The 10000-nt window shown below is 33.6% G+C and overlaps 1 protein-coding gene across 6 annotated transcripts in view; it reads right to left on the bottom strand.

Annotated features, from left to right (window-relative positions):
- Positions 1 to 10000, bottom strand: part of LOC135219395 (cell adhesion molecule Dscam2-like) — a 391041-nt gene that overhangs the window by 41436 nt on the left and 339605 nt on the right. The window lies entirely within an intron of this gene.

The following is a 10000-nucleotide window of genomic DNA, read 5'->3' as shown; positions in this document are numbered from 1 at the left end:
ATTACTTAATGGACCCACAGACGTAGATGAAAATTAGGGATACTATCTACTAAATCACTGTTTTCTAAAAGTCCTCGGAAATGGCACAAATTATCCCCAAATACCCCAGAAGTAAGTCACAATACCGGGGTTGTGCTGAACCCACACGAATAGACACTGGCCCATTAATAATATATCATTCCTACCCGACGGGAATGAATGAGGGGGGGGGGGAGGAGAGGGGGAGGGGGAGTGGGAGTGGTATCGAAATATCGTTAAAAAAATATAACGATGAATTGTGTATGCTATTTGCCTTAAGGACCTTGGAATAAAATATAATGAAGCACCGACTGTAGTTCATGAATAATTATTGGCCCTTTGGCCAATGTATCTGAAGGGATACAACACTTTTTTTTGAGGTTTGGTAATGAACGGAATAATATTTTAACTTTAAGATTTCTTATAAGAGAGAAAAACGCACACACACATATATGTGTATATCAGTATACATACACACTTATTACTTACTCCCACACACACACACATATATATACATATACATATACATATATATATATATATATATATATATATATATATATATATATATATATATATATATATATATATATATATATATATATATATATATATATATATATATATATATATATATATATATATATATATACACCACACACATACTATATATAATATATATATATATATATATATCTATATATGTATATATATATATATATGTGTGTGTGTGTGTGTGTGTGTGTGTGTGTGTGATACGACGTTGTTGTCGGAAACAATCGAGACCTTAAGAGAAAACTATAGCATAATCGACATCCCAAGGATGTCGATATCGTTCCTCCCAACAAGAAAAGCGCCTCAGTAACGTGAAATTTCGAGATCAATCTCGGGTGAGGCTGTAAGTGCTTTGGGCTGATCAGTAAAACCCACTGCGTCTATTTTGACGTGACCACTGATTACTCATTAAATAGTCCGTGGACTGGAGTAGGTTTAACAAGTGATTATTGCTCTGTCAAAAGTATATATATCATCTGATCATAGTCGAGGAACTGGAGGTCCACGAAGAGGTAATCATGATATTCTCTGCCAGCCGTCATCAATCAGGTTCTCAATGACTGGCTGTCGTATATCGGATAGCAGAAACATCAGAATCAAAGATGCCGATTTCATCATCATTTTTGATGAAGTGTATATTGCAGCACGCCTGCTCGCAAAATGTAATCTCTGCCTTACGAACGATGTGGATAAGGATGGAAATCCCACGACAATTAGGAAATCAATCATAGTGTGTGGACTCGCCATTTCATTGGCTTAGTGTTCCGATAAAATCGTACAGCTCATAATCAGAAAGGAAAATGGTATTCTATTTACTAGTTAAATTTAAAACAAATATTTACGATATTCAGCAGAAAATCGACGTTACGATAGGTCAAGATAAAACGGCGTCATGGTTGTGGTGTTCCTATGAAACTAAACTATAGAAATAAGTTTTTTTTAGTCATTCTATGGCCTTGAGTCTAAAACACTTCAGTATCACTAGGCACAGTGTACTGAGAACAGTAATCTCTCATCAACCTTAATTAAGGCTAAAGGTCTCTTATGGTTTATTTATTTATTTATAAATTTTTTTAAAGGCTAAAGGTCTTTTATAGCATTCAGAACATAACCTCACTATACTGAACTGAACTGAACTGAACATGGAATTTAAGCCAAAGGCCAAGCACTGGGACCTACGAGGTCATTCAGCGCCGAAACGGAAATTGACAGTAAAATGTTTGAAAGGTGTAACAGGAGGAAAAGTCGCAGTTGCGCTATGAACTAATTGTTAGGAGAGGGTATAAAGTGAGATGGAAGAGGATGTGAAAGGAGGCGCAGTAAAAGAAATGAAAGGGGTTGCAGCTGGGGGCCGAAGGCACGCTTGCAAAGAACCCTAAGTAATTACTATGCGGTGCACTGACGGCACTAACCCGCTATGGAGACCTCACTGTACTGCACATGTCGTTAGCGCTGACATGAAGAACTAATCATTGCGAGAGCTCTCTTCGCACGCAAATGTTTAAAGAACACATGTTTTGAGTGCGAGACTACTACTCAGTGGCTATAATTACCATATCTGAATAATATAACTGTCAGTTACAATATGCTACGGATCTAGTGCACAAACTTGTCTCGAGTTATTGTAGCGCAAATGCAAATCTTGATGGAAAATGCAATGCATCACCAGATGATTCGAAACCCCTGGTCATATCACCGTACCAATAAAGTGCTCATAAAATCTGCTGAAAAACTATGAATTTTTGTTCTCGTATTTAAGGAAAGATTTTCTTATTATTAGAATACATGAAAAATAGGCGTTCATGTCTTACTTTGACAATTATAATTAGTCTTCGTAGGTAACAGCAAGGAAGCGAATGGAAATCCTAAGCAAGAAAAGTAAATAATAGATATAGGAATTACAATAAGTGACTTTAAATGGAGTGAAAATAATATGATGATTTATATTAAGTAACTGTAAATATCGTGGAAATCACATGATGAATCACATAAGTGACTTTAAATAGCGTGAAAATAACATGATGAATTGCATTGAATGATGACAGATAGCGTGACAATAATGATGAATTGCATTAAGCGAAGGCAGACAATCGTGAAAGATAAGCGTCTTCTGAAAACACCTCTAAATATGATGAAAAAGATTCAAGCTGCTCGAGTCGAGTGCTTCGAATGGCATCAGATGTTGCAATGAAGATGACGCTTCTTATTTATCCACTAGTAAAAAAATGAGTATTCAAAGCAGATATAAGAAAAAAACACCATAACTAGTACAAATATATTGGACAATACTTGAAAGATAAAATAAAGGTTGGGTGAGGAGCAAAAGTGACGCTTGTCTTGAAAAATGAACACTTCATTCGCATCAAACCATGGCTTTATTGTAGCCATTAGGCAATCGACTTAAAAAAAATGCAAGCCGTTCCCCGCCGTCTTTCCAACTCAGGTCTCGCTGCGTTTGTCTGTTAGTATTGTGGCTCCACTTGGATTTTAAAGCAATATAGTATCACAAGTTTTGTTTGATAGGGCATGTTAAGGAATGACGGTCAAAAAAACCCAACTAAATATTAAATGTATGTATATATATATATATATATATATATATATATATATATATATATAATGTCACAGGGAATATGTGAAATCCAGGGATTTCAAGAAATCCCTAAGGCATATGTGAAATAACCAACCAAATTCGCTTATAGGAATTCTGATCCCCGTGGGCTATGTACTGAACACGGCGAAATAGTAATGCATCTACACTGTTTCGCCGTGTTTAGTGCTAGCCCTTGGGGTTCAAATGTTCCTAAGCGAATTAGTTATTTCACATATTCCTTAGGGATTTTGTGAAATCCTTGGATTTCACATATTCCCTGTGATATATATATATATATATATATATATATATATATATATATATATATATATATATATATATATATATATGGATTTGGAAAATGTCAAGACCAGCTCAATACTCCTTTCAGACATCATACTCTTTCGCCATACACTCCATCCAAGTCACATCCGATTTTTCTTTTTATCATACTTTCTTTGCTTTACCTATTCCGACCCTCGTCTTTTCTCCAATCCTGCCATCATTCATTATATTCACTCTCAATTACTTGTATCAACTGATCAAGTTCCAGTCTTCCATCAATCATATTAATATTTATTGTTTCATCTCTCTGGTTTCCTGTTGCCCTCGTAGGCTAATTCATGGTCACATTAACATTCAACTCTCTCATCCTTGTAGCACTTTTTACTCTTTCAATAGTTTCTGAAGTTTCTCTTAACGGTCCCAAATCAATACTGTCTTCCTTACAGGGAATGGTTTAAATATTCACTTATTGAAAGACACTATTTCCATCAAGATTCTGTTCCTAACTGCTGAAGGCAAAATCTACGTTAGAGAAAAAAATACGGAAAAAAGTTTGTTTTAGTATACGTCCGTAAAAACTATCAGAGATAAAAGCTAAACTAAGTCTCCTTTAACAGTTCAAGAGTGCGTCAACGATATCTGGAGAAAAAAATTAAATACATTAGAGAGTTAGTGTTTTGTTATTTGCGTTCAACATCGCCAATTTAAAAAAAACCTTTTCGTGAATATTTGACACAAGTCCCTTCAAAAGCACAATCCCTTCTACAACTAATTCAAGACCAATTTTCTTATCCCACAACTTAGCACCTACGTCAAAAGTTGGGTTTCTGACTTCCCACCTTACTTCCTTTAAATAGGTATTTAACATCCATAGAGGCATAAAACTTATACAACCAAGTCTCAGGTACACTTTTATCCCAACACTCTCCCGTCTACACCGTGTATGGGTTTGTCTGAATGCAAAAGTGGGCGGAGCTTCGTGTCTGAACGATCTCAGCGGGAATATGTCACGACCAGGTTGCTGGCTTGCGACTCAAGTCTGTCATACACAGATAGTTCAATGTATGGGCTTGTCTGCCGATATAACGCTATCGCGCGCGTCTCTTCTAGAGATGATGTTGTCTTCTCGAGACAAAATCTTTGTTCAGACTGAAATCGGTGCGGAGATCGTTCATACTGTATGAATGCTGTGTGTGGGGGTCGATAACAACAATCGTTCAGACAGTCGTTCAGTGTATGGGGCCTATATACTTCACCTAGGTCCACTTATGAGTTGTGCACCACTCGGTCGTCTGAGAAGAGTGAGTTGTCAAATGCACAAGAAATGATCCAGAGGAGCGTCCATGACAGATGTCTCTGGAGACAAGCGGGATCAATGACGACTGTGGTGTTCGAAGGTTCAAAGAGGATAGGCCTGTTAGAGGCCATAACCTGAGTCCAGATCACGAGCCTCATTTCTCGATGGAGCTTTAGCGGAAAAAATTGTAGCATTATCAATACAACCCTTGTTACACACGACTCGCTCCGAAAGTTATGGTTTGGTAATCGCTTAAAAAAACACTGGCATGTTTTTCGAGGCTTTGGAAAAAGTAAATACTAACAAAATCTGCTATCATCCTATTTTTTTTTATATTGAATAAAGATTTTTCTGTCATAACATCGGCTCGGGAGTTAATATTTGATCAACAGCTGTCGATTCAAGTAAAGGAAAGACTCTCTAGTCAAACAGCTAGAGCTTGGAATTAATTTTCTAACGCACTGTCAATTCACGAAATTGGTGTGGGCAGCGACACCTTTTGAATTTTAGACTACTCCCTCCACACAACTAAAAAGTTATGGAAATTAGACGTCCATTACTGACTAATACGAGATGCAAGTCTGTATAAGAGTCGATTCCTTTCAACATTTCTGCCATTTGATCTGGCGCATGTTATTCAAGAAAACAACCTATCATAGGACACCCACGATACGTAATATTTTAAGAGGCTGGCAGCGTTAATGCTATTTAGTTGATAAAGGATGAGAAATGTATACGGAAGATCATCATGTGCCTCATATAAATGATGAAAATGAAACGCGACTGAAACCGCATTAATATTCATAGGAAATTCACTTATCTCCTAATGTTAAAATATATTTCCATTGAGGGAATCACACTTTCAGTTAAAACTCAAAAGGCTTCATTATAGATTATTTTTTCGTAACTTAGCGTTCATGTCGGAAATGCCATATACCAAACTGAGAGAATTCACAGTCTGTTTCCACAAATGAAGAATTTTTATGCAATTTCAAATATGATCAACCTCGTAAATAGCTTCAAGGTTGACGTGTGGGATGATAGGCGATGTTACCATGAAACACGATCAACAATACATATTTTCTAAGTGGGGAAAATACCGCCTTGTTTAGTACAAATATGTCTCATACTCTCGAACAGCGAATTGTGTGATAAAAATCCACAATTATATAGCAAATCGTAACACTATTAAAGAACAAGGTGTGATCTGACCTCCAGCTTACTCGGGACGCTTGTAAGATTTTCCCCCACACGCTTAAGTTGTAAACATTATTGTCCTAATTTAACGTAATTTAAAACATGCAAAGATCTACGGTCAAATAGATCCTTCGTATTACTATGTAAAAAAAAAGTCTTTGTAAAAAGTCTTTGTGTTTTGAACAGTGTTCGAAAGTTTTTTTCTTCTATTTCAAAGTTTTACATAGTAATACAATTTGCTATATAATAGTGGATTTTTATTGCACAACAGGTTTTTCACGAGAATAGGAATTTCTTAGAGTAAAACGAATTCATATTACTTAAGAGAGTCAAAGATTACTTAGATAGTCAAAGATTATTTAGTGTCAAATATTTTTTAATGCTTAAAGATTACTTAGAGAGTCAAAGATTACTGAGAGAGTCAAAGATTACTGAGAGAGTCAAAGATTACTGAGAGAGTCAAAGATTATTTAGAGTAAAAAAAATTACTTAGATAGTCAAAGATTATTTAGATTCAAAAGATTAAATGAAGAGAGAGAGAAAAAAAGAAACAAAGGTTTGAAACAAATAACTCATTTGGGTATTACGAGTATTATTCAGTAATCAGAAAATGCAATATATGACGATTCTCGATATATTTCTGAGGTCAATGAACTTTGTAATGCGATAAAATTGTCCATTATGCTAATCTCGAATATTCATTCCTGTAGTGAGAAAGTTTTGAAATAAGCTCACTGTGCCCAGTCCAACAAAAACTTGTGTGAAAATCAGCTAAATTACAGAAAAATTATATGGCACATTTTAATTTTATGATAGTAAAAAGACTTCGAACGTATTTTCCTGATTCTTAGTTTTTCATTTTCCAATCTTATTCTAAAATTCCAGGCATCGTTTATCTGTCTGCATAAAAACAAAGTACATAGTTTCATGTGTATGATCTTATCCAGTATGTAAGATGTACAACATAAAACTTAGACTGATGTATGTGAAATAAGATAAAGCTTTACCAGATGTAAACTTGAAATTATTATTATGGATAGGTATTATATTATTATTTATTAGGGGTTAAAATTTATTATTATTATTATTTATTATTATTATTATTCATTATTATTATTATTTTATTATTATTATTATTTAATTAATTTATTATTTATTATTATTTATTATTATTATTAAGTTTGGGTTCGGGTAATATCTCTAGATATCCAGGCACCACTGATAAACATTCTCATTAAACGGGAATAAACTTGAAACAGGGCCATTAGAACTAGCATCATTCCAAAACAGGAGTCACAGATTTTTGCTGATAATCATAGAGGCCATTTTACACATCAGGATCAATATTAATTTGTAATAACAGGGTGTATCTGCCAATCGGGACGTCTGGCTAATACATACGTTTATATATTGTGACGATATAATAAGTTTAGCAGGATGGAATGGCGTTACAACTTTATTTTTGACAAAACTATGGTTGATCTTGAGAACAATTAAGAATGTTGTCGCAATACTGGATTTGACAAAACTTCAGGAAGATAACTTTGTCATTATTACGATTCTATAAAACGAATATATATAATAGGCATACTTCTTTTTAGCATTCTTGGTTAGCTGGGAAATAATACCAATTAATAGATGTAGTGTTTTTTTTATGAATTACGCAAATAGATAAGGCCTGCCGCTAGGTGACCACAGCTTAATCACAGATTTCGTTTGAATCTAGACGAATTCGAGAAGGGACCCACATCACCGAAGGATCATAAAAAATTAAATGAAATAAATGAATAAATAAATTTAAAAATGACGTCATAATTCGCCTCTTATTTTACAGACATCTGCTCAAGACATTTTTCATTTGCAAGTTGCACACCTAAATTAAGAAAGTTTAAGTGATCGATATACAACGCTTCGTTTAAGTAATATACTTTCTTTCGTTAAAAAGTCATATTTCTAAGCATGCTTAAAGATAATGAAAAATATCGCCTTTTAATAAGCGGATGTGAATATGATTATACATACTTAAATAATGTAAGTACGATTTATTTAGTTATATGTGTGTGCAGGTGTTTATGAAAAATGTGTTTTCGTGGTCCTAAAGGTGTTGTGACGGGAGAAATCAGTGTTATTTCTTTTCGAAAAGTTTTGTAGGGATCATAACTTCTACAAAAACCAACGCAAAACGGTTCTGCCTCGTTCGTTCGGTTGAATTTGACGTAACAGGAAAAACAGGGAAGATACTATACTGAATTTAGTACCAGAGTAACTGATTCATATCAGTGTGCTTTATTGCATGGTTAGTCAATTGTATTCTAATTATAAATTGAAATTATTTCGTATTCACATTAATGCCAAATTGATCAAAATTGGCCAAGGGAATTTGCTAACATCTCGACAGACCTACTACGCCGACAGTTTTCCGTTGGCATTTGGAAGTTCCCGAACATGCCTTCATTTCTTTTGGAGTTTTGCATTTTTTGTGATTCTTGTGATTACGTATATATATATATATATATATATATATATATAGATATATATATATATATACATATATTGATATATATATATATATATATATATATATATATATATACATATATATATACATATATATATATATATATATATACATATATATATACATATATATATATATATATATATATATATATATATATATATATATATATATATATATATATATATACATACACCAAGAAGTATGTAAGGCTATGACGACAAGGGAGTTCTGAAACAAACTGGATAAAAACGGGTAGGTAGGATTAAAAAAAATCATCCATCGATTCAAAAATAAAAAATGAAGGAGCAAAAACACATTCAGAGGCATGCTAATAAAACCATGCACAAAAATCTTCCTTTTATGAGGTATAAAAGGGGCAAAGAAGATGAAAAAAACAAGCAAAATATTACCTGTCATATTGACGCCCACCGTCTCAAAAATCTGACTTTCAAAATTTGTGTCCGTGTGATATCTCATCATAAAAAAATTGGATCAACGAGATTTTTATCACTTAAAAAAATAACAGAAATGATGATTATATTTTTGGGTATAGGGAAAAAAAAGGAGACAGAAAACCAACAAATGAATTAGTAGTGTCGGCAAAAATCAATGAGAACATCAAAAGAAATGTATCAGCAATCAGAAAATAAATGATGGAAAAGTTTCATGTCACGATAAATTCATAGCCCTTTGGTTTCTTTTGTAAAATAATATCATTTACTTGTACGTTTTAGCGAGTGTGATGCTTTCCTTTTACAGGAGTATTTAGGATATTCAGTGATGATGTTCAATTACTAGCAATATAGTGTGTTGAAGTCTATCAATGGTTCACTGTGGTTAAGGGAATGATTTTGCCAAGAGAATAAAATTAATATTTAGGTGGGGGTTACATCAATTGTGTGATCTTGTCATATGAAACAGATTTTCGCCGAGATGTTAGTACTGCAGTAAATGTAACATACTTCAACAACCTAATTTAATTATTCTATTAAAAGAGAAGTCAAAGTCTCCACTCATAACTGCTATTATTTTGGTAATTTTGCAATAACTAAGGTCATCTATGAAAACAGTAATGTTTAAGTGAATATTTGTGTCTGATTAAAATTAAGGAAGGCTTTTTGTTATAAATAGATTATCATTACATTTAAATAAACAGTTCTAATATATATATACATTTTCAAAGAATGCTGGACAATAATAGCTACACTAATCCTAAAGCAGAGTCTAAGCTGATATCATGGTGGATTATGAATGTTTTATTAACGTATATGAATTAGCATTTGAATAAACATGTTATCAAGAAAAGTTATCCATGATTAAAAATAGAATCACTTTGAAAATATTCATGCCTATCCATGATCAAGAAACGAAGGGAGACCTTAAGCAAATGAATCATGACTACGCAAATTCAGCTGATATTATTAAGAATGGTCTACGAGGATGTCTATTGAATGGGAGTGATTCTGGGGCTGAGGGTGTAGTACATGTGTCGGGGAGGTTTTGGGTCTGAGGGGCTCATCTTTGGTTCTCTTTT

The sequence above is a fragment of the Macrobrachium nipponense genome, chromosome 1 (assembly GCF_015104395.2).
Source record: "Macrobrachium nipponense isolate FS-2020 chromosome 1, ASM1510439v2, whole genome shotgun sequence".
In the NCBI taxonomy this organism is placed as follows: domain Eukaryota; kingdom Metazoa; phylum Arthropoda; class Malacostraca; order Decapoda; family Palaemonidae; genus Macrobrachium; species Macrobrachium nipponense.
The sequence above is the reverse complement of the archived record's forward strand: the minus strand, read 5'-3'. Positions and strand labels throughout refer to the sequence as shown.